This window comes from Pongo abelii, chromosome 14 (genome assembly GCF_028885655.2).
Source record: "Pongo abelii isolate AG06213 chromosome 14, NHGRI_mPonAbe1-v2.0_pri, whole genome shotgun sequence".
NCBI lineage: Eukaryota > Metazoa > Chordata > Mammalia > Primates > Hominidae > Pongo > Pongo abelii.
In genome coordinates this window covers 88200649-88226126 of record NC_071999.2, presented here as the reverse complement: position 1 = coordinate 88226126, position 25478 = coordinate 88200649, and positions in this window count along the sequence as shown.

Genomic DNA, 25478 nt, shown 5'->3' with positions numbered 1-25478 from the left:
GCAGGGCAGTCATTACGTCTTACAGCTCCAAAATAATATCATTTGAATTCCTGTCTTACATCCAGACCACACTAATGCAAGATGTGGGCTGCCAAGGCCTTGGATATCTCTGCTCTTGTGGCTCTGCATGGTACAGCCCCCTCAGCTGCTTTCACAGGCTGTCATTGAGTGACTATGGCTTTTTCAAGTGCATAATGCAAGCTGTTGATGGAGCTACCATTCTGGGGTCTGAAGGACTGTGGCCCTCTTCTCACAGCTGCACTAGGCAGTTCCCCAGTGGAGACTCTGTCTGGGGGCCCAGCCCCACATTTCCTCTCTTCACTACCCTAGTTGAGTTTCTCCATGAGGGCTCCACCCCTGCAGCAGACTTCTTCCTGGATATCTAGGTGTTTCCATACATCCTCTGAAATATAGAAGGAGGATCCCAATCCTCAACTCTTATTCTTTGTACACCTTCAGGCTTAACACCATGTGGAAGCTTCCAAGACTTGTGGATTGCACCTTCTGGAGCAGCAGCCTGTGATATGTCTGGGGCTCTTTTAGCCACAGGTGGAGCTAGAGCAGTTTAGACATAGAGACAAGTGCCCTGAGGTTGGGCAGGGCAGCATGACCCTGGGTCTGGCCCAGGAAACCATTTTTCCCTCCTAGTCCTCAGGGCCTGTAATGGGAGGGGCTGGCAGGATGGTCTCTAAAATGCCTTCTAGGCATTGATTATATTGTCTTGGCTGTTGACATTGAGCTCCTCTTTACTTTTGCGTATTTATGCAGCCAGTTTGAATTCCTCCCCTAAATAGGGATATTTCTTTACTACCACATGGCCAGGTTGCAAATTTCAAAACTTTTACTCTCTGCTTCCCTTTTAAATATAAGTTTCAGTTTCAGATCATCTCTTTGCTCACAAATATAAGCATATGTTGTTAGAAGCAGCCAGAGCACTTCTTGATCACTTTGCTGCTTAGAAATTTATTTCACCAGATACCCTAAATCATCTCTCTCAAGTAAAAAGTTCCACAGATCTCTAGGACAGGTGCACAGTGATGCCAGTCTCTTTGCTAATGCATAGAAAAAGTGACCCTTATTCCAGTTCCCAGTAGGTTTCTCATCTCCATTTCAGACCAGACCACCTCAGCCTGGACTTCCTTATCCATATCACTATCAGCATTCTGGTCACAACAACTTAACATGTCTCTAGGAAGCTCCAAGCTTTCCCACATCTTCCTGTCCTCTTCTGATCCCTCCAAACTGTTCCAACCTCTGCCTGTTACCCAGTTCCAAAGCTACTTCCACATTTTGTAATCTTTATAGAAATGCCCAATGCCAGTACCAATTTTCTATATTAGTTCATTCTTGCACTGCTGTAAATAACTACCTGAGAGTGGGTAATTTAGAAAGAAAAGAGGTATAATTGATGTACAGTTCTGCAGGCTATGCAGGAGGCATAGCTGGGGTGGCCTCAGGAAACGTACAAGCCTGGTGGAAGGTGAATGGGAAGCAGACATATCTGCACATGGTGGATCAGGAGAGAGAGAGTTGGGGGGGGCGGGGAGTGCTACACACTTTTAAGCAACCAGATCTCATGATAACTCATTCACTATCATGAGAACAGCAAGGGGGAAGTCTTGCCCCATGAGCCAATCATCTCCCTCTAGGGTCTTCCTCCGACACTGAGGATTACAACTTGACATGTGATTTGGGTGGGAACACTAAACCATATCACACATCTTTAGGATTGTACTTCTTTCTTGGAATTTATAATTTTACTTGTATTTCTCTCCCAAACAGGGTTACTTATACTTAAGGGGTCACCAGAAGTGACATGAATGTGTTTAAAGAAAACCACCTCACCCTGGAAAGCACTAAGATCAGACTTAACTCACTGAACCAAGTAGTTATGTATAATGGAAGTGCCCTACACTTATTATGGGGGCCAAGTTGAAGTCTGTGTAATCGCTATCATATAGTGCTGTACCTGGATTATTGACTTGGGCAAAGTGGAAAATTACATACAGGAACTTAAGGAGAAACCACCCAACCTTCTAAGGTTTATTTTGATTGTTTACAGAAGTTTTCTCCTCTCCTCTTGGACTTCAAGAGGCATGGCTAACTGGAATTTGGGCCCATTCTGTTAATTTAAACCCATTGATAGTAGATTTTATTAAATGGTGCAAAACACAAAGATTTCTAACTAAGAATATGCTGCTAAGGTTAATCATAATGGTTGATGAGTGATATGTAAGTAGAAAAAATTATTCGAAGTCAACTCCATGCAGAAACAAGCATTAAGTATAACAAGAAACTATTCTCAGGTATATTTATGCATGTTTTCTAAGCAAAGGAATGGATGATATTTTTATTCTATACCATCTTTTAAATAATATTTGTATAGCAAACAGCTCTGAACAATAAAGATAATACCTCTCTGTAGGGAAGAGAGCTGATTTGTTTGCTCTCTAGCATAATAAAGATAATATCTCCATCTGTGGCAAAGGTTGGCAACAGTTTACTAGTAAATCCTTTAAAAGCCTGAGGTTTCCTAAATTCAAGGGTTTGTCATAGTAAATTTGGTCTGCTATAACAAATATGTCATATACTGTGTGGCTTAAACAGCAAATATTTATTGCTCAGGGTTCCAGAGGCTTGGAAGTATAAGATTAAGGTGCCAGTAGATCCAGTGTCCAGTGAGGGCCCACTTTCTGGTTTGCAGATAGCTGTCTTTTTCTTATACCCTCACATGATGGAGAGCAAAGAGAGAGAAAGTAAGTTCTCTTTAGTCTTTTAATAAAGACACTACTCCCAGTCATAAGAGCTCTATTTTTGTGACCTAATTACATCTCAAAGTCCCCATCTCTTAATACGATCATATTGGGGGTTATATTTTTAATACGTAAATTTTGAGGGGACAGAAACATACTGTCCGTAGCAGAGATTCTCTCCTGTAATGCAACCCACTGTTTGTGCTAAGCATCAGCTAACCTCCTTCCATTTGGAAATTTTGGCTTAAGGAACCAACACGATGTTACTCTGGCTATTGCTATTGCTATGAGTGATGAATGATTCTTTTTCTCTGAACAATGACTTTCACATTTGCTACCAGCATCCAATAACCCTGTGCTTTTGCAATTAGGATAAAATCTCAGACCCTGGACTCTTCTTGGCACAAAAATGTACGCATTAGTCAAAGTACAGTACATTTAATTGCATGCAGATAATGCAATGGAAACAAAAACTTGAGTTTTAGTGAATTATATGCAGAATGAAGTATTTAGTGAAATATATATGTGATTTACTTTTAAATGCAAAAAACTAAGTTACATTGATGGATACGTGGAAGGAAAAATAGATATATACACATGGGCTAAAACAAGTGCAGTAATACAACAGTAATAGATTCTAGGTTGTTACCAAATGTTCACTGTAAAATATTTCCACTTTGGTTTTTGAGAATATTCATAAAAAAAAATGTGAAAAATAATTATAAGATTATGTATTCTAGTATATTGCTAAGATTGTGTAAATCTTTAGGACAGTAGCTCAACAGTATCCATCAAAAGTATTTAAAACATATACTTAAGAATGTGTTTTAAATCATTTATTATGATTTTAGAAGATATACTATGATAAATTCTTCAAGATGTTTTTGTATTCATGTCAATTAGCATATATTATAATTTTCACCTCACTTTTGAAAGTGGGAATTTGGCTTACACAGCTGTGCTTCTCCCTCTGAGTGAGGGAGTGGGAAATGGGAACTACATTTGACTTTGTTAGAAACGTAGTAGCTGAGATGGCTCTATGGCTAATTCCTGTGGAATATAATGAAGAGTATTTTTTGTGAAATTTAATTCTCATCTCAAATTTGATTTATGATACAAATTGGCTCTGTGTCCCCACCCAAATCTCATCCTGAATTGTAATTCCCATAATCTCTACGTTTCAAGAGAGGGAACTGGTGGGAGGTGACTGGATCCTGGGGGTGGTTTCCCCCGTGCTATTCTCATGATAATGAGTGAGTTCCTATGATATCTGACGGATTTATAAAAGTCTGCCATTTCCCCTGTTGGCACTCTTTCTCTCTCCTGCTGCCCTGTGAAGAGGTGCCTTCTGCCATGATTGTAAGTTTCCTGAAGACTCCCCAGCCATGCCAATCTGTAAGTCAATTAAACCTCTTTTCTTTATAAATTACCTAGTCTTGGGCAGTTCTTTATAGCAGTGTGAAAAATGGACTAATACAATATACTTCTAAGGTGTTATTATTAAGCTTATTTCATGAATAATGAACCTGAAGGTAGAATTCCACTTTGAATATTAAGTTCATTCAATGTATTTTTAAATTATCTGTAGAAAATATTGTATTGCCTTTAAGAAAATTTCCAAGATTAGTAAAGGAATCAAGACAATTATTACATTAGTTTGGAGGAAAGATCAATGTGTACATGTCTAAACAGTAACATTCCAGCTAAAAACTGTAAGGCCGTGCTTATTAAATATGTTGTTATATTCTCAATGGTTCTATTCAGACTATTAAAAGGAATAAAAAGTATTTTAACTGCTCTGAAGACCTCATGAACACTTATTCCCTTCTAGAAAAGATTATTTTTATTGAATCTTATGTGCACATCATTTTTTTCTAGTGTAAAACTCTTTTTCTGCATTGTAATCCCTATGTATACAATTTCATAAGTTATTTCCTTCAGTGCATGTATACTGATGGACCTGAGAGATTTAACTTCTTTTCTCTTGCACTACTGTCTGGCAGTGCCAGATTGCCTCATTGGCACTAAAAAAAATCTTACTCTCCATGTAATATAATAATAGACAAACCAGTTTAAGGTGTATAGAGGCACCGAATTCCAACAAACATATTTTCTTTTAAATTTATAACTCTCTGAGGCTATTTTTTCATTGCTAGTAGGATAGATCTTCTTATCTGCAGAGTTATTCATCCTATACGAGCAGTACTTTCAAGGTGAATTGATTTCAGTCTGTGAAAACAAATACAGTGCTCCAAGACATGCTTTATTAATGCTGCCGAGTGTGCTGCCACAGTCTTAAGAACCTGGTTATAAGTAAAATGACATGTGAAGAGTGAAAACATTTTTCTACCATTAAATGCCCAAACAAGAAGACACATTCAAAAATGTGAAGGCCTGAGAACTTATAATTTATTAAAATAAATGATTAAGGTTGAAATATAGTTATGTAAAACTAACGATTGATAGTCAAGCTAAATAACGATGCACCAAACAAAAGTAATGCTATATGCACATTATTGAACAGTCTCGATAAAAATTAAGCAGAAAATAGATTTTTTAAAGCAATTAAAATCAGAGCAATGAAATAGGACTAGTCCAATAATTTATCTAGTTTTATACACAAGTATATACATTAAAATTGATTTAAAATTATGTTTAAGTTGAAAATGAAATGTATCCTCATAAGCCATAAGAACTGCATTTAATAATTCACTATTTACTAAAAAAAATGCTCTGCAGATAGAATTGGGAGAAACAGATACATTGAATTAATTGAGTTCATTAAATCTTAGAGGGGACATAAAATTGACATTTTGAAAACTATTATATATATATATATAACTATGTCCCAAGTCATATTAATGAAATAATCACGCAACACATATGTTTTAATTGCCATTTGAATTTTTTTCTTATGGATAATTATCAAATGCTAGGAATGAAAAGGAGAATGAATGCTGAGTCATCTATAAGAGACCTTACAAAGAAACATAAACAAATTTTAAAATTTGGATAAATGGACATTTTATTAGAAAAATGTAACTTAAACGGAGCACAAAGCAGATACCTGTCGTGCATTTGAAACTAACTCTTCTGTATCCTTTACTCCCTCATTTAATGAAAGCATATTTTACTCTTCATGAAAGCTTATTTGTCTCAATTTCACAAAGTTCGGTCAGTCACAAAAGCTTCTCAACATTCGCTTTTTCTGGCATCCAATTCCATTGCTCTGTTCCTCCAAAACAAGGGACACCTATCATGCACTGTGCATTTTTTGCTTAAAATCATAGTTCTTGACACACAGGGGCAGTGCTAGTCAAACTTCACTACTTTATAGCACTCCGGCAATTATCTCCAAATAAATTATCTCTCATGGCTTCCTTATATTCACTACTTTTATTCCCTTCATGTGTATTTTAAACGAAGGTTCAAGACCTTCGTTTTGATATACACTGTTCATAGAATGTCCATTTGTTCTTCTATACTTCCACATCACCTTGAAATTAGTTTGCCACAAAAAGTCTGCTGAAATGTGTGGCACGTGAGAAAGACACAAAAAACAAATGGTAGCTGTGGTACTTCACTGAAAGCTTGCCCCCAAATTCTGTATTTCATTCTTAAAAATGCATAGTATAAGCTGCACAAGGCAGGAGAATCACTTGTTTCGAGGAGTTCAAGTTCAAGTCTGGTCTGGGCAACATTATATATATATATATTTTAAGCATTATGTGGTATCTTTAATGATATGTTTTTGTAAGAAATACTTAAAATGTGTTGTAGTGGCCTAACCATCAGATGATAGTAGAAAAAAACAATGAATTCCTTCAGCTAGAAGGCAGATTTTTAATTTTATGCACTGGCAATATGGTAAAACGGTCACCTGTAATAACTTGGGAGGCAGATGCCACACATAATAAGCAATTCTAGGGGCAAAGATTATTCGAGCCTATTGACTGGTCATGGTTGTGTGTGTCAAAAACTTAGCAGTCTTTAAACAAATATGAAAGAGAAAATTTTTAAAATCAGATAACTTGAAGAATTATAAAAGCTGATTCCTCTAGAATCCAAGCAGCAAGTATGCAGGAAAATGCTTATTCAATTCTTATGTCATTCCCTTATCAATTCTGTATTTCTTTTGCATCATCCAAAGGCCAATAGAAAAATAATTGTACTGTTAAAGTGAATTAATATTGCTAAATCTTCCCTGGAGACAGAAAGAACTAGTGGATCTATGCTACCAGTGTGATGCTATCACCGGTTTCAAACACAGTAAGAGAGGGTTATAAATGACAGTGAACAGCGATAATGAGCAAGTCCTTTATTGAAACATTTATTAAACAGTTTCAATCCCAGAGTTACAAGAGAGTATTAAAAATTTGCAATAAATCGTATCATCTGGCATGATACAAAACTGTCTCTGTAAATATGTATAAATGAAGTATTTATTATATTTTACAAGCCTTCTTTAGCAAAGTATAGGCATTGTTTTATTTTATATTAACAATATTTAATATGAAATATTTAATTTAAATTCGAGGCATTTTGTTCAAAAGTATTTACTACTTTAAGTAATACATTTAAAAAAATAGAAGTTATACAACAAAAAATGTGGTTTCTATTTTTTCTATGAATTTTAAGTTAAATTTATAGAAACTTAGCAATGTTACCATTACCAGATGTTTTAAAGCAAATTCCAATTCTTTCTGATACTTATCATATCAAATACTTAAAAAATGCAAATCTTAGTGGGAAATCAAAATTTTTTTTTTTAACATATGACACAGAATAAGCATTATGAATGGCCTTGCATATAACAAATGCGCTTCTCAGGGATTTAATTAACTTTTTAATTAAAAGATTTAAACACATTCTTTAATGTGAAATAACACATTGTAAATTTATTTTGCCATTCTCATTAAGAAAATATACAAACAACAACTTGTACTATACAGTGATAACAAAACAAAGAGTAGTTAAGCAGCGATTTTTTTAAGTATACTGAAACCAGGTGAAGAAAGCAATGGTTCTCAATGTTTTTGTTGTATTGTACACAGGCATAATGCTGATTTAGATTTTCCGTTCTAGTATTCATTAAATTTTGACAAATTCAACATGTTAGCCTAGAGATTGCCATGAATTTGACAGTTTATTTATCAACTTAAATTTGGGAATTAATAAAACCTATTAAAATTAATGAAGTTGGTGATTATAAAAATATTTTACTTCAACATGTAATATATATTTAAATGTTTTGAAAAATGATTTAAAATAGCTATATTATGAAAATAGAAAACAAGTAAATTTTTTTTTCTTTTTTTTTTTGAGACAGAGTCTCACCCTGTCACCCAGGCTGGAGTGCAGTGGCATGATCTCAGCTCACTGCAACTTCCGCCTCCTGGGTTCAAGTGATACTCCTGCCTCAGCCTCCTGAGTAACTGGGACTACAGGTGCGTGCCACCATGCCCGGCTAATTTTTTTTGAATTTTTAGTAGAAACAGGGTTTCACTGTGTTAGCCAGGATGGTCTCGATCTCCTGATCTCATGATCCTCCTGTCTCGGCCTCCCTAAATGCTGGGATTACAAGCATGAGCCACCACACCAGGCCCAAGTAAATTTTTTAATAAATTATAGGATGTAAATTTTTAGTTGATAGTTTGTAACTTATTTTTAAAATTGTCATTTCTTCATTCAAATAGGTAGGCAGGAAGGTAAAAGAAATAGGTGAGATAGTTGATGATTAGATAGATAAAAAGACTTAAAAAATAACTTTAGAATTTCTGTAAGAAAGCTGTTTACATGTTGTTTGGTGGTAATACATTTTTCTACATCTAAGTATTTAACAGAGGGTATATAATGACTAAAATGTAAATATTACCAAGGTTTAAAAATAAATGTAATTGTCTCTTTCTTGCTACTCTTGTCTGACATCTCAAGACCATGACAAAGAGAGAGACAGAGAGAGAGAGAAAAAGGGAAAGATAGTGTGTGTGTGTGTGTGTGTGTGTGTGTGTGTGTGTGTGTATGTATTTAAGTTTCTTCTGTAATCTTCTAGAAAATACCCCAACCATAAGTGTTCTACCCTCTTTACTCCACGTTTCTTGTAGCTTAGTATTTGAGACCACAAATTTTTCACATCCTACAGGCAGATCTACCTGTCTTTTTCGATACCATTTTATTTATGAAACATACTCTATTCATTTCATGTCTTCTTAAAAATTACTTAGGCTGTTTGTTATTTTTAACATGCAAAAAATGCTGCAATAAATTTTTGCAGATTTTTAGTACACTTCCAATCAATATAAAGACTATATAAAGTTGTTCATAAAATAACAAAATAACAAAAATAACAAAAATTTGTTATTTTTGTTTTGGAAGTTATTATTAAGTTCATATCAAATAGATTACAACTACTTATTCATACACTGCTATCATACGTAAGGGTAACTTTACACATGACATTGAATATTTTCAAATCTTGTTTATCACCTAACTCATATAAATATAAACTTTTTTAAAATTTATTTTTATTGTAGTATTTTTATGTATGAGTAATGTTGAAGCAATCTTCATGTATTTAATTACCATATATGTGCCTTTTTATAGTTATTTGTTCATATACTATACACAGTATTTTTTGCACAATGATCCGTTCATTTGTTATTTTTGTATAGGCATATACTTTTTTGTTTTTATTTGGGTTTCCTTTATATTTATTAGAAAGATATATATTTTAATTTTGTTAAATATCCCACCTTAATGGTATTTGAATATTGTGCTATAATTAGAAATATTTGACCCACATCAACAATATAAGCGAAATTGTTTATGCCTATTTTTTTGAGACAGAGACTTGCTCTGTCACCCAGGCTGGAGTGCAGTGGGGCGATCAAATGCTTTTAAAAAAGTTTTAAGACTCTTGGTCGCATCTTAACCTACATTCATCAGGATTTTATTCTGATATAAGTTGGAAAAAAGATTCTAGATTTTTATCTTTTCTTTTGCTCCCTAAAAGCCCAGCTATTTTCCTCAGGTATATATTCTATCTTTATCTCAAACTGATTTGAAATGTCACATATATAATGTGGTAAAGCAATTATATCATCTTAATTTTTTTTTTGAAAAACAATGTATTCCTTCATTGTTTAAGAATGCGTGATCAAAAAATGTATCGCTATACTTGATTTATTTATTAGCAAGTATCTGTGGAATATTGTACAAATTATTTAATCTCTCATTACCTCTTTTGTTATACGTCAATAATAAAATTACTTGACTCATAGAAAAATTGTGTAGAAATATTTGCATTTGCAAAGCTTGACACATAATGGACACTCAATGAGCCAACTGTAATTTTAATAATGACTAAGATATTTAATTTTTTTTAGATATTGTAAAAAACTGTCTTGCACATAACACCATTCTCAAAGCTTTCATATAATTAAATTTTTCAACAGAATTAATTGGCATTTGAACTTAATTCAAGTTCTTTAAGCAAAAACTCACAAGACCTCTTTCTTCTCTCCACACAATTGTGATCTTTCCCTCATTACAGATAGCTATGAAGTAGTTTTTAAAATATGAATTTCTGCCTTTTCCTGCTGCTCACTAGGTGATTAGTTGTAACTCCTATCACATCAGGATTAAAGCTGTGATCGGCTTTGGACTCCCTAGGGTCTGCCATAACTTTCAGCTGCATTTGGGCTGCTTTGTTTGCACTTTACGAAACTTGTGAAAACATGTCTCTATCCACAAAGAGAGTGGTCCTTATTGTTATATTTCTTGCCATCATACTCTTGCTTTTTTTCCTCCATAATTATTATTTATATCCCTACATAGCCATTTGCCTTTTCATTTAAGGGGTCTCCTTCAATCATTCCTCAGAAAGGAATTGGTCTCTGGTTGGTCCCAACATAAATAACTGTGATAAATGCAAAACATGGGACAAATGTTAATACAGCCTATATTAGACACAATATGTGTAAAGTACTAGAGATGTCACCTTCCCTGTGTACCCATAAATGACATGGAAGTCAAGAATGTCTTCATATAATTTTTAGTCTTTTGTGTTTCTTAATTAAATATTCTGATCAAGCAGTTTATCCACCTTTTAGGTGGCAAATTAAAGATAATTTTTTTTTTAATTTAGCACCATTTACTATCCTAAGGCAGTCAATGCTTGGTCTGACACATTTGTCCTGATATATTTACCCAATGTCTTTTAATTTTATTATTTTCAGAGAAGATCATTGTTTAGTTTGTTTGTTTGTTTGTTTGTTTGTTTGTTTTGAGACCGAGTCTTGCTCTGTTGTCCAGGCTGGAGATCAGTGGTGCAGTCTCGGCTCACTGCAATCTCTGCCTCCCACGTTCAAGCGATTCTCCTGCCTCAGCCTCCAGAGTAGCTGGGATTACAGGCACCCACCACTATGCCTGGCTAATTTTTGTATCTTTAGTAGAGATGAGGTTTCACCATGTTGGCGAGGCTGGTCTCAAACTCCTGACTTCAGGTGATCTGCCCACCTCAGCCTTCCAAAGTGTTGGAATTACAGGCATGAGTCACAGTGCCCCGCCATTGTTTAGTTTTTATGAAGTCAAATCTAGAGCTCCATGCCATTGTGATGGCTTTATCTATAATATGACTTTCTCTTCCTGGTTATCAGTAAGATCAACATTTATTTTTTTCAAGATGTTTATGATTTTATATATTTTAACTTTATTAATCAAATTTGTAGTTATAACTATGAAATCTTCTCCTTCTATGTTCCCAAAGCAGCATCTTTGAAGCCCGTGCAAGAATTACTAGAAGATTGAATTCTGACTTTAGGGGGAAGAGCTCCACTGACCCACTGCCAGTGATACTGGTAATCACTCCTAGTGATCCCAGGGATAATGACTAAAACAATAAACAAACAAACATGCAAACAAAAACACAGCCTTTTGAAAATTCTGGAAATAATAGTCCCAGGATTGAAAAGCAAGTAAAGAAACTTTTCTTCAAGATGTATAAGAACTGGTTAACAACAACAAAATAAAAAATGGTGAGAGACTGCGAGGCTATTTGCTTGCCACACAAATCCTTTAATATAACACATAGGATTATTGCCTCAAGTTGAATGAATCAGATGGCAGAGAGTTTTTATCAGGGACAGGTGTTGCGTATTATTAAAAGTTTTCTCTCCTTTATTTTGTATCATGATTAAATGCATTCTTTTTTCAATATGATATCAACCTTAAATTTATAAAATAATCCCACGGTTTCTTAAAATTTTATTTGGGATTCTTTGCATTTCTGCCCTACACAAAAGTCAGCCTCTCTAGTACTATCAAGGTAGGTTTTGATATGAATATTATTGTGGTGTTATTAAAAGAGTTGAGAATATCTATTTTCTATTTTTTGAAAGACATGCTTATAATATAGGAATTACATTTTCTTCAAGAGTTTGAAATAATATATCAGTGAAGCCCTCTGGGCCTTATTTTATCTGGTTGTGAGGTTTTGGATTATGCATTCAAATATTCTAATAGTATGTAAATATGTAGATTTTTCTATATTTTTCCTTTTTGCATATATGATAATATTTTTCTCCACAAAAAATATTTTAGGTTACATTTGCTTTTCTTTTTTGGCTTCTTGATTTAAAAACTAGAGTAATTGATTTTGCTTTCTTCTTAAAGCTGTAAATTTTCTTTTTAACAATGTGTTAGCTGATTCCATGTTTTATATGTTGAATTATTATTAATCTTTAACTCAAGATATTTTGTTACCTCTACTGTGATGTCATTTTTGGCCAATGAGTTTTTAGCAATTCATGTCTTAATTTTGAAACCTTTGGAGACTTTCTAATTTTCTTTTTTTCATGTAGTTCCAAAATAATTTTTCAGAGGCAAATATGAGTTGAGTCATTTGAAATTTGTTGAAACTTGTTTTATGGGCAAGAATATGCTAAATTTTTGTTACACATATGTCAGGTACATTTTAAAACATGGTGTATTCTGCAGTTAACCGATTGCAGTTGACAGCTTTTCAAAGACATTAGGTTTAAAACAGTTCGAGATTTACATAAAAATTGAGGATATATTACAAAGTTTCCATATAATCTGCACCCAGTTTCCACTGTTACAAACACCTTACATTAAGATAGTACATTTGTATGATAAACATTATGTGTAGTTCCTTTATTATTTAATTTTACAAATCCCACTCATTTCCAAAGGAAATTAAGTCAACACATTTTCCTACCACCCTTTTCAGTAAGATTTATTCCTATATTTGTAATAGAATTAGGTTCTCTAAGAACAGTCAGATATATATATATATATATATATATGTCATATACACATTTATCAGATATATATGTCATATACATATTTATCAGATATATGTCATATATATTTATCAGATATATGTCATATATATATTTATCATACAAATATATGATTTAGTCCTATGTGGGTGTTTACAATTATATAATGTCACATATCCAAAATTATAGCTAAATAATAGTAGACTATAGTAGTCTTCATAATGTCCCCAAAGAGATAAAGTCTTAATAAGTAACTGTTACCTATGTGGCAAAGACTGAGGATGTTCTTAAATTAAGGATTTTCAGATCAGGAGGTTATTCAGAGTTATCATGGTAGGGGTTAAATGCAATTACACATATCCTTACAGGAGGCAGACAGAGTGCAATGTGATAACACACCGAAGAGGTGATATGAAAACGGAGGGTACAGAAATTTGAAGATGTTGACCTTGAATCAGAGTGATGTGGCCACAAACTAAGAAATGAGGACAGCCCTCCGTAGGAGGAAGAAAGGAATGAATTGTCCCTCTGGAGAATCTGGTGAGAGCACAGGACTATAGTCATCTTGATCTTGGCTTGCAAAATTATAAGGATTTCTACATGTTCCTCACTCAACATCTCATTTCTGCTTTATCGCTAAATAATACCAACTGTGTAGATGTACTGCACTTTGTTTTTCTATTCGCCTATTAGAGGACACTCAATTGCTTCCAATTTTAGGGGTTTAGGAATAAAGCTGATATAAATTATCAAGTGTAGGTTTTTCTGTGGATGTATGTTTTCAAAGCAATTGTGTAAATACCTAGGGGCACAATTGCCAATAGTCATTTTTTGACTCAATTTCTTTATTAGGTATAGGCCTATTCAGGTTGTTTATTTCTTCTTGTGTGTGTTTTGGAATATTGCATCTTTTAAGAAATGTGTTCATTTCATCCAAGTTAGGGACACAGAGTTGCTCATAATATTCCTTTACTATTCTTTTATTATCCTTTTGATATGTAGTGATATCCCCTCTTTTATATCTGATGTTAGTAACTTGTGTCTTTCTTTTTTTCTTAGTTAGCCTGATTAGAGGCTTATCAATTTTGTTAATCTTTCAAAGAACGAACTTTAGTTTAATTGATTATCCCTGTTGATTTTACATTTCCACTTAATTGATTTCTGCTTTAATTTTTTCTATTATTCCGTCTTGAAGTGATATTTTTATCTTGAATATTTGATTTTAGTCAATGTTTTTGTATCACTTGATATATTCTTATGTTTATTTTTGTATGTCCTATTGATATGATAGATTCGAACAACTGCTTTTCAAATGGTGAAGCAACCTTGAATATTTGAAAAAAAATCTCAACTGAACATGACATATAATACTACTTTTTACATTATTGAATTCACATTTGTTATGAACTGATTATTGTGATCCCGAAAACTCATATGTTTAAGTGCTGACCCCCAGTGTGTCTCTATATAGAGATCACATCTGTTAGGAGGTGATAAAGGTTAAATGAAGTCATAAAGAAAGGGTCCTAATATGATAAAGCTGGTGATGTCTTTATAAGAAGAGGACATGAACATACACCTTTCAAAAGAAGGCATACAGATGGCCAACAATCATATGGAAAAAAAACTCAACCTCACCTATCATTAGCGTAATGCAAATCAAAACCACAATGAGATACCATCTAATACCAATTAGAATGGCCCTATTAAAAAATCAAACTCTGGCGAGGTTGTGGAGAAAAAGGAATGGTTATACACTGTTGGTGGGAGTGTAAATCAGTTCAGCCATTGTGGGAGACAGTGTAGGGTGATTCCTCAAAAGACAGATATCATTTGACTCAACAACCTCATTACTGAGTATATACCCTTAGGAATATATCATTCTATTATAAAGACAAATGCACAGGTATGTTTGTTGCAGCGTTATTTACAGTAGCAAAGACACGAAATCAACCTTAATGTCCATCAATGATGGATCAGATAAAGAAAATGTGGTACATAAATATATATCAAATACTATGTAGCCATGTAAAAACAAGATCGTGTCTTTTGCAGGGACATGGATGGAGCTTGAGGCCATTATCCTTAGCAAACTAACACAGTAACAGAGAACCAAATACTGCATGTTCTCACTTATAAGTGGGAGCTAAATGATGAGAACACATAGACACATAGAGGGGAACAACATGCACTGGGGCCTTTTGGGAGGCAGAAGGTGGGAGGAGGGAGAGGATCAGGAAAAAATAATTAATGGGTACTAGGCTTAAAGCCTGGGTGATAAAATAATCTGTACAAACAACCCCCATGACACAAGTTTTATTTATGTAACAAACCTGCACTAATACCTTTGAGCTTAAAATAAAAGTTAATAGAAAAAAAAAGAAAGAAAGAAAAGGAAGAGACACCAGAGCTCTCCCTCTGTCATGGCAGGACACAATAAAAATTCCTTTGGTTTTTGTTTCTTTGAGGAAATCTTTATTTTTCCTTCACTGTTGATGAATAATGTAATGAGATGTAGAATTTGATATTGGTGAGTTTTTTGTTTGTTTATTTCTGTAACACAATTATTTGACTCCACTTTCTTCTTGTTTACATGGTTTCTGATGAGAAGTCAGATGCAATGAGCATTACTTTTCTTTTATACTTCTTTTTTCCTTTCTGGATTATTTTAGATGTTTTGGTAAGTGTCATTCGTGGTGTGCACTAAATTTCCTGAATCTATGGTTGTTGGTCTGTCATTAATAATGTCAAATATTATGCCATATTTACAAAATACAAATAATATTTTTTCTGCCTCTAGTTCTCTCTCTGTCTCTCTGTCCTCCTTCTGGTATTCCAATTAATTGTGATTAATTGTGGGTTACATCTTTGGAAATTGACCTAAATTTCTTCAGGATTCTGTTGTGTGTTTTAAATTATTTTTTATATTTTCATTTTAGTATGAAAAGATTCTATTGGCAGATTTCAAATGTATTGTACTTTCTTTGACCATATCTATCTTACTGAAGAGTTCATCAAAGACTTTTTTTTATTTTTGTTGCAGTTTTTTTGAAAAATTTCTACCAATTTATTGTGCTGCTTCGAGTTTCAATGTCTCTTTTTCATTAACCATCTGTTCTTATTATGTTGCCAACTTTTTTTTATTAGGGTCTTTCACTGATTCATTATATTACTTTAAATTCTTTGTCTAATAATTCCAAAATCTGTATCACATCTCAGTCTGTTTCTGATGTTTGTTTTGTATCTTTGAACTATGTTTTTCTTGCTTTTTTCATAACTTATGATTTTCTGTTGATAACCAGACACTGTTATGTAATAGAAACTGAAGTAATGCATTTTTAATGTCAGATATTATATTAATCTGCTATCAGTTAAGCTGTGTTTAATTTTTTTCTGTGGCTATAGGTACAGAGGTTTCAGCCCTGATATTCTTGTTTTTATCGACTTTTGTGTTTATAATTGTTTAGTAGTACTTTCTTAATTACACATTGCACCTTGCAACACTTTCAACTGTAGACCTCTGTTACAATACTAGAGCCCTATTGATAGGATAGGTGTGGGAGTGAGCAGCATTCTATTTTCTTATGATTAAATCTCAGACTTTTAGTGGTCTCATGTGCCTGGGATGCAACTTTCCCAAGAGTTTCTTTGCCCACCCTATAGCTGAGACAAGATAGCTATAAGGAGGCTAGAGTTGAGTCTATCCTACCTCTATGTTGTGTAAGATTTTGGTAAAATTAAAATTAAATTTAGAATATTACATACATAAGAAAATAAACCTCCCATATTCTAAATATTACTTTTACTATTCTGACCTAAAAGAAATCTTTAGCTTAAAAATTGGAAAGATAAGACTGAATAAACCTAAGGTATGTAATATAGTTGAGATCTTAAATCAGTGAAATGAAAAATGAAACTACAATAAATGTAACATAAAAGCAAAAGTTAACTCAAAAGTTTCATAAGCCATCAAAATTCTTTAAACAGAAAAAAGAGTAAGACTTCTAATCTATATTATAATTACAAAGAGTACATAAAAATATGCTCCCAAATTTTAAGAATAAAAAGAAGTATTTTTTAAATAATGCTGGTATATTTTTAAAAAATGTAAAGCAAAAACAAAAAACATACTGAAATTAGAGAAGAAAGTTTGGCTACAATTATTCCATGGTAGAAAGTACTTTTATGAACAGCAAACACCTAAATGCCTTCTAATTCTACAAACAAAACTTTGTATAATGATTCTCTTCCCTGAAGTTTGTCATGGAAAGGTTAAACCTACTCTTCTTTTTTATTATTATTATTATACTTTAAGTTCTAGGGTACACGTGCACAACGTGCAGTTTTGTTTCTTATGTATACATGGGCCATGTTGCTGTGCTGCACCCATTAACTCGTCATTTACATTAGGTATATCTCCTAATGCTATCCCTCCCTGCTGCCCTCACCCCATGACAGGCCCCAGTGTGTGATGTTCCCCTTCCTGTATCCAAGTGTTATCATTGTTCAGTTCCCACCTATGAGTGAGAACATGTGGTGTTTGGTTTTTTGTCCTTGTGATAGTTTGCTGAGAATGATGGTTTCTAGCTTCATCCATGTCCCTACAAAGCTTCATCCATGTCCCTACATGAACTCATCATTTTTTATGGCTGCATAGTATTCCATGGTGTATATGTGCCACATTTTCTTAATCCAGTCTATCATTGTTGGACATTTGGGTTGGTTCCAAGTCTTTGCTATTGTGAATAGTGCCGCAATAAACATACGTGTGCATGTGTCTTTATAGCAGCATGATTTATAATCCTTTGGGTATATACTCAGTAATGGGATGGCTGGGACAAATGGTATTTCCAGTTCTAGATCCTTGAGGAATCGCCACACTGACTTCCACAATGGTTGAACTAGTTTCCAGTCCCACCAACAGTGTAAAAGTGTTCCTATTTCTCCACATCCTCTCCAGCCCCTGTTGTTTCCTGACTTTTCAATGATTGCCATTCTAACTGGTGTGAGATGGTATCTCATTGTGGTTTTGATTTGCATTTCTCTGATGGCCAGTGATGATGAGCATTTTTTCATGTGTCTGCTGGCTTCATAAATGTCTTCTTTTGAGAAGTGTCTGTTCATACCCTTCACCCCCTTTTTGATGGGGTTGTTTGTTTTTTTCTTGTACATTTGTTTGTGTTCATTGTAGATTCTGGATATTAGCCCTTTGTCAGATGAGTAGATTGCAAAAATTTTCTCCCATTCTGTAGGTTGCCTGTTCACTCTGATGGTAGTTTCTTTTGCTGTGCAGAAGCTCTTTGAGCTAGATCATAAGTGGGCTTTCCCTAAAACCGAAGAAGAGAGGAACATTTTTAGAGGCCTTCACACTCTTTAAAACCCTCAGGACCTTCACACTACTGAATGAAAGTGAATGAGGAGGATAGATAATGTTTGCAAATTCATTTATCCAACAGTTTGGCCCAGTAAAAATTTGTGGTTATATATTGATTTTAAAGGATATAATATATATTATTTACATTATTATATAAATATGTTATATTTATATATTATTATGTTATGTTATAATAATAGACATTATATTTTGATCGGTAACACAAGCTTTTGGTCTGCCATTTGTATCTTCCAGATTTTCACACTGTCTTTCTTATAAATAAGACAATGAAGCCTAAATTGTTAGATTAATTGTTTAAGTCTTGAAGTTTATTTTGGGTGTCAGTGCACTTCTGTATATGCTATTATTACAACCTTACAAAAGTTAAAATTTTTTTTTAAGAAATAAGTTACTTGAGAAAATGATATGTTAACAAGGTCATTGTAACCATAAACTGTGAAACCACAAATCAAAATAGCTTACTGATTATTGTAAAATATTTCTGAAAATTTTCACAATATTAAATCAACAATAACATAACAAGTTCTTTTTTACAAAAGGTTTATTCTTTTATACGAGGCCTTCTTTCATAATCAGCTTGTTTCATAGTTTACATTACCATGTTAAATGGAAAACTTATAGCCAAATTAATTTCCAAAGAGTTTCATTGAGCCAACAAGGATTCGTGAGTTTGGCAGCATCCTGAGCCAGCATAGGCTCAGAGACTCCAGCGCAGCTACGTGGTGGAAGAGGATTTGTTACAGAAAAAGGAAAGTGACACACAGAAAATGGAAACGAGATACAGAAACAGCCAGATTGGTTACAGCTTGGCATTTGCCTTATTTGAATGTGGGTTGAACAACTGGCCACCTTTGATTGGCCAAAACTTGGTGTTTGGCACAAGAGTGGGCTACAATCTGTGTACAATTCCATTTAGGTTATAGTTCACTACGTAAAGAGAAACCTTTAGGCTGAACTTAAAATCTGTAAGGAGGCAGCTTTAGGCTACACTTGATTTAACAATAATTTTTCCCTAAAACTATCAATGTTGATTTGCTCAAATGTATCCTAGAAAATTATGAACAAAGCTAAAAACAAGAGGATATATAAAGTTATATAATAAAATGAAAATTAATAATGTCACATCTAGATCGGATTCATGAAGTAAACAATACAATTTAGTAGAAGTCAAGGAATCATTATTAGATAAATGATAGTAATGTTTTAATTTTCAGTGAACACTGGGATTAATAAATGTGGAGATTCATATTTTCTGCAGAATGCTTTGTGAAAAGTTTCAGTGTTATAAGCCAGAAAATAACTCAAATATTGACACAAGGGCTAAAATTCCTGCTTTGATTCAGTTTCGAGGGTTTGCTGCAAAACAGCAGAAATGGACACTGCTACTTAGATGTGCTCCTATGTTAAGCCCAGTCATTCACTGGCTGCATTTTTTTCTTTTTCTTTTTCTTTTTTTTTTTAGTGATTTCTTTTAGTATCTTCTTTTCACTTTGTTGAGTGAAAGTTTGAAGAATTGTATTGGAAACTTTTTGGTAACTCTGAAACCTGAATGACTTTCAGAGCTTATTGCAGCATGATTAGAAAAATCTACCACCTGGAAATTATCAAAATGCATAAGGGCCAGGTGAGTAAGACATTCTTGGAAGCTGGCGTGCCTGGTAGTAAAATGGAAAAATTTAATACGGAAAACTAGTGACAAAGGTGTTGGGAAGCTGAAGGAAAATAGGATGGTGAGTTACCTCTGAGATCTGCAGTATCAAAAAGCTACTGGTACTCCTAGAACTAAAGGATCAGAAAAAGTTTTGTGATAACGTTCAGAGCTAGAGAGCTAGGGTGTCCAGCCGAGGCTGGAATCATGGAGGAAATGCAGTAACTTAGAAATGCTACTCAAAATAGAGAAGAGGAAGATAAATACTTTCGCTTCTCCTTTCTTCCTACTCTATACTGCTAGTCTCTACTATTATACAAACGCAAGAGGAAGCCTCTGGGAAAAGACATCTGGAAAATGTAGTTTGTAAGATGCAGTCTTCTGTATCAGAGAGGAGAGAATGAAAGGATGATGAATAAATCTTAAAGAAAAAAGAAAAATGTGCATCATTTTATTTCTGTTAGTGGCTAAATTATTCAGAAAAATTTGCCAAATAATTTTAAATGCTGTAAAATATTTTAAAAATTTAAAGCACATCTATATAAGATTGAAGATACAAATCAGGGTATAATTAAAGATAAATAGAAACACAGAAATCAGTGATGCACAGGAACACTAAATCAGCTTTCTATGCAGCTACGAAATTTGTCAGTATTATAAACGTTGGGCTTTAGTTTTGTTGATCAGCTGGAATGGGGAATATCAGTTATGTCAACTTTGTGAATCTTTTATAGCATAAAAATCTAACAGGAAGACCCTCACAATGTTAGCTCAGGCTAAAACTGAACCTGAAAAAGTCCATCCCACACCCTTCCAAAGAGAAGAGCAGAAAATGGTTAATTTTCACTAAGGGGAAACTGGAGATAAAAAAGAAATAGCTGCCTCTAAGATTAAGGCATTTATCTCACATGGATTTGGAGGCTGGATCCATACAATCTGTGTGATTGAGCTCATCCGGATTAGCAGTACTCCAGATCTCTGGCAAATTGAAACACAAATGCCCTCCAAGAAATATACCTTTGTCCCAAACCTAAAAACTTCCCAAATAATTTTTCAAAGACAATGATCCAACATGGTAAAATAAAATTAAACATATGTTTCCAAATACCTTGCTATTATACTTCCAAATACCTTGTTATTATAATTCCACAAATACCTTGTTATTATACTTCTGTGGCCTCTCAAATTGCCATTTAAAGTTTAGAATAAGCCTGTTAAGTTTCATCAATAAAAGATTCAAATGCAAGAAGTATATCTGTGAGTTGATCATGAGGAAAAGAGGCAAAGGAGTGAGCAAGGTGAGGCTGGGAATGAAAACAGGCCAGGCATGGTGGCTCACACCTGTAATATTAGTGTGTTGGGAGGCTGAGGTAGGAGGAGCACTTGAGGCCAGGAATTTGGGGCCAGCCTGGGAAACATAGTGTGATTCCATCTCTGTAAAAAAGAAAAAAAAATTGAACAGGCACAGTGGCATGCCTCTAGTTATAGCTACTTGAGAGGCTGATGTGGGAGGATCACTTGAGCTCAGGAATTTGAGGCTATAGTGAGCTATGACTGTGCCACTGCATTAAAACAAAAAACAAAAACAAAGAAAAAACTAAAATCCAAACAATTTTGTTCCAAAGCATTTTGGATAAGATTAGTAAAATGTTTAACAAAAGGTTTTATTTTGGTCAAATTAATTATCTCGGAAAAAATTTTAACGCTTCATTTTGTATCATGTGTGCTGGAGAATTCTTGTAGAGATTGTTTATAAGATTTGAGAAGCTATTTTCATTATGAATGGATTTTAAATTCTATAAACACTTTTAGTGCTAATATTAATACAATTTTATGAATGTCTCCTCTTTTCTGTGAATAATATGAGTTGTGTGTGCAAGTTAAAAAATAGGTAGTACTTTCAGCACAGTGACATTCAGGATGGACTTGAAGGACAGTGGAAAGGAAAAATTATTCCAGTAGATGATAAAACTTCAAGTGCTTCCCACTTTCATTGTTTTTTTGTATGGAGGATCAAGCTGAGAGTACATATTGACTCTCGGGAAGTGGCCAAAGAACTGGTTGACTGTTAGGATCCTGTAAGGAAAAGAACTAAGCAGAAACAAATCTGTGCATCAAAATATGGGAGAGAATATATAATGTTAGCATCTTTATATCACATTTTTTAATCCACCTGAAGACAACTGCAATTGTAGAGGCACTGAACGATTGGCTGATTTTCAAATTTTTAGACCATCTTGATTCTCTCAGATAAACAAAATATGGTTGTGAATTTTTTCACCTTTAAGAAATGAGGATTAAAGCTGCATCTTAACATTGTTTTACATAACACTAAATTAATTCAAAAGCAAAAATACTTTTAACATATTGCAGAATTTTATTTGCATATATTCCCATAACTGACAGAGGGCTTTCTCTACTGGATAGCAGTTACATTAATTAAGGCATTATATTATTGATCAGAAATGAAGAGATACTCTATTGTGACAGAATAGTGAATAATGGACTTGTACATATGTTGCTTCTATATTTATAAAAATGGTGTAAACACTAAACTATGAGGAAAGTTTTGATTTTTTTTTCAAAAAAATAATGCTTACTTATTTGGAATAAAATGTGAAACATCCCATCTTACACAATATTAAATAAAAATATAAAAATACATAGATGATTATAGAGATTATCTGCATGATTGTAAAGTAGAAAAAGTTTTCATAAATAGGATGTCAAGTCACTAATACGAAGAAAAGATTGATAAGTTGGACCAGTTCAAATTAAGAATTTCTTCACCTTTAGGAAAATGAGAATGTAAGCTGAATTCACAGGGTACTAAATTAATTCAAGATTCCCCTGAACAGGAAAGCAAGATAAAAAAACACTCAGGGATTAACTAATACATCTGCTATGGCTCTTGACATTGAAAAAAAAGGAAAGCTGATTTAAAAATAACTATAGCTTTTCTTTTTGTTTTTTCTTTTTTTTAAATAATTGTCCAAAATGATCTTGACTTGATTTAGTTCGGGTAATCTTGGTAATAATACCAGGTAGCTTTCAAATTTCTTGCCTGTAAAATTTATTTATATACACTAACCTACATTTCTAAATCTATGCCACTCTAAAGGAATTTTTATATAAACTATTCTAAATAAATAATCTTTGTCCCAAACTACAAACCAAATCATAATTTATGCTCAGATTTTGAGCTAAATTATAATCCCATTCACAAAGAAATGGCCATCTCCACACCACTTCAGCCTTTCCTCTTAGACTGTCTCCAAAAGTGCCTTTTGTTTAAACGTTTAAAGAAAAATGTTTAAAGAAAAATAAACTACAGTTTTTTTCAATTTTTATTTTTTATAAAGACAAGTTCTCACTATTTTGCTCAAGCTGATCACAAACTCCTGGCCTGGAGCAACCCTCTTCTTTCTACAGTACTTAGTTTTAAATTGTTTCCTTGCATTTTTTCCAAACCCCCTTTCCTTTCACTTTCTTATTGATCTGATCCTTCAGGCCTTGTTTATACTTTGAGCTGTTTCCACTGTGGCAGGAGTCTTATCTTTGTGAGAATGGATTCTAGGTAAAGTCTTACAGCTTCTTCTCAATGCTATAGAGCCTCTGCTTTCTGTGTTCATCCATCACCTTTTGCCAGGATGAAATAAATAATACATGGAATGAAATAAATTGTGACTTTTAGTTTTTTCTAACATCTATGTATGTTTTAATTTTTCTCCATATCTCTGTATTCTTGTTAGACAGAGTGTATAAGAGACTTGGATGCAAACTGCCATTATTGGGCTCACACCAAAGGACGACTGCGGGAGGCCAGTTATGGCACCCCAAAATATACATTTGAAGCTTATTTACAGCACATTATATTGAGAAACTACAAACACAGGAGTAGCTCTGAAAAGCTGTCTTTTCATAAAGAGAATGAACTTGTGTAAAGAAAATCTACGTAAGTAACTGTATCTGTATCAGAAAGAAGGCTGCTCCAGACAACTTTTATTACTGGATAGACTTTTTATCTGTATAACAAGATTAACTTTATTCCCCATACATTTCCTCTCCTTCTCGACCCCATAACTTGTCTCCACTCTGACCCCTCAGAAGCCCAAATCCCCTTTTCCTTCCTGCAACTTAGGATACTACATAAGCTTCAATCATCTGGTCGTTCTTTGAGTCTCATATTCTGTGGGACTATCAGGAGTACTTAGGTAATTAATTGTGGGTTTTCTCCTGTTGATCTGTCTTATGTCAATTTAATTGGTAGATCAGCCAAAGAACCTAGGAGGTCAGAGGAAAGAAATTTTTCTCTTGCCTACACCATCATCCTCTAGAATTGATTCCACTCATGAAGACTGAAATAGATCCATGCTTGGAGAAATTAATTGTGTGAGAGAAGTTGTAATGAGCAGAGCTTGCCAGCTGACCGTAACAATAGAATAGAGATCTGATCTGAAAATAAATGTTGCTATCACCTGCTGCTCATCACTGTGAGTAAAAAGGATATCAAGTAGTTGAATATAATGACCTATTATTGAGATAATTGTTATTTTTCAGATATCTACATGGGCCACACATCGTTCAGGCCTATGAAAGTGGAGCCCTCTAGCTAACTTTAGCCACAAGTGACAAGAAGTGGACATACATGAACATTTAAGAAGACAATGACAAGTAAAAGTAAATATTTTAGGAAAAATAATTTTAAAATTCAAAATCAAATCAATAAGAAAAAAATTATAATATGTACTTGGCTCACATATGTATAGCTCAATTCTTAACTCTGATAGCTAAAATATATATCTTCATAACTGGTAGACTATATCCACTGCACAAGTGAGACTAATTCCAATAATGTAAGCATGGTTCAGTATTAGAAATCATATTTACTATATTAATAGAGCCGAGGAGAAATAGCATGTACCTATTAACAAACTCTGAAAAAAGCACTTTATAAGATTCCAATCCTTTTCTAAGTAAACGTCTCAGTTAATCAGAATTAAATTATGATTTTTCTAACATTCCACAGAACAAAATCTCAACAATGGAGTCATATATTTTTCTCTGCTGTATTTAAGAAAAGAAAGCATATAAATTGTGATTCTTAATATTAAGTACTATATTGAAGCAGTAGTCAATGCATTTAGTTAAGACCAGCTATTGGAGTAATAAGGCTTAGAAAAGGAGGCAGAACTATCTCTATTCACTTATGACAAAACAGAATGATCAGGAAAAAAAGACAAAATCAATAAGTAAAATATTAAATACCATAAGAACATTCACTAAGGTAATAGGATATAAAATCTACATACAGAAATGAATCATATGCATGTATACAAATGATGTGGTAAGATGTAAAATAAGGCACATAACAAAATGTG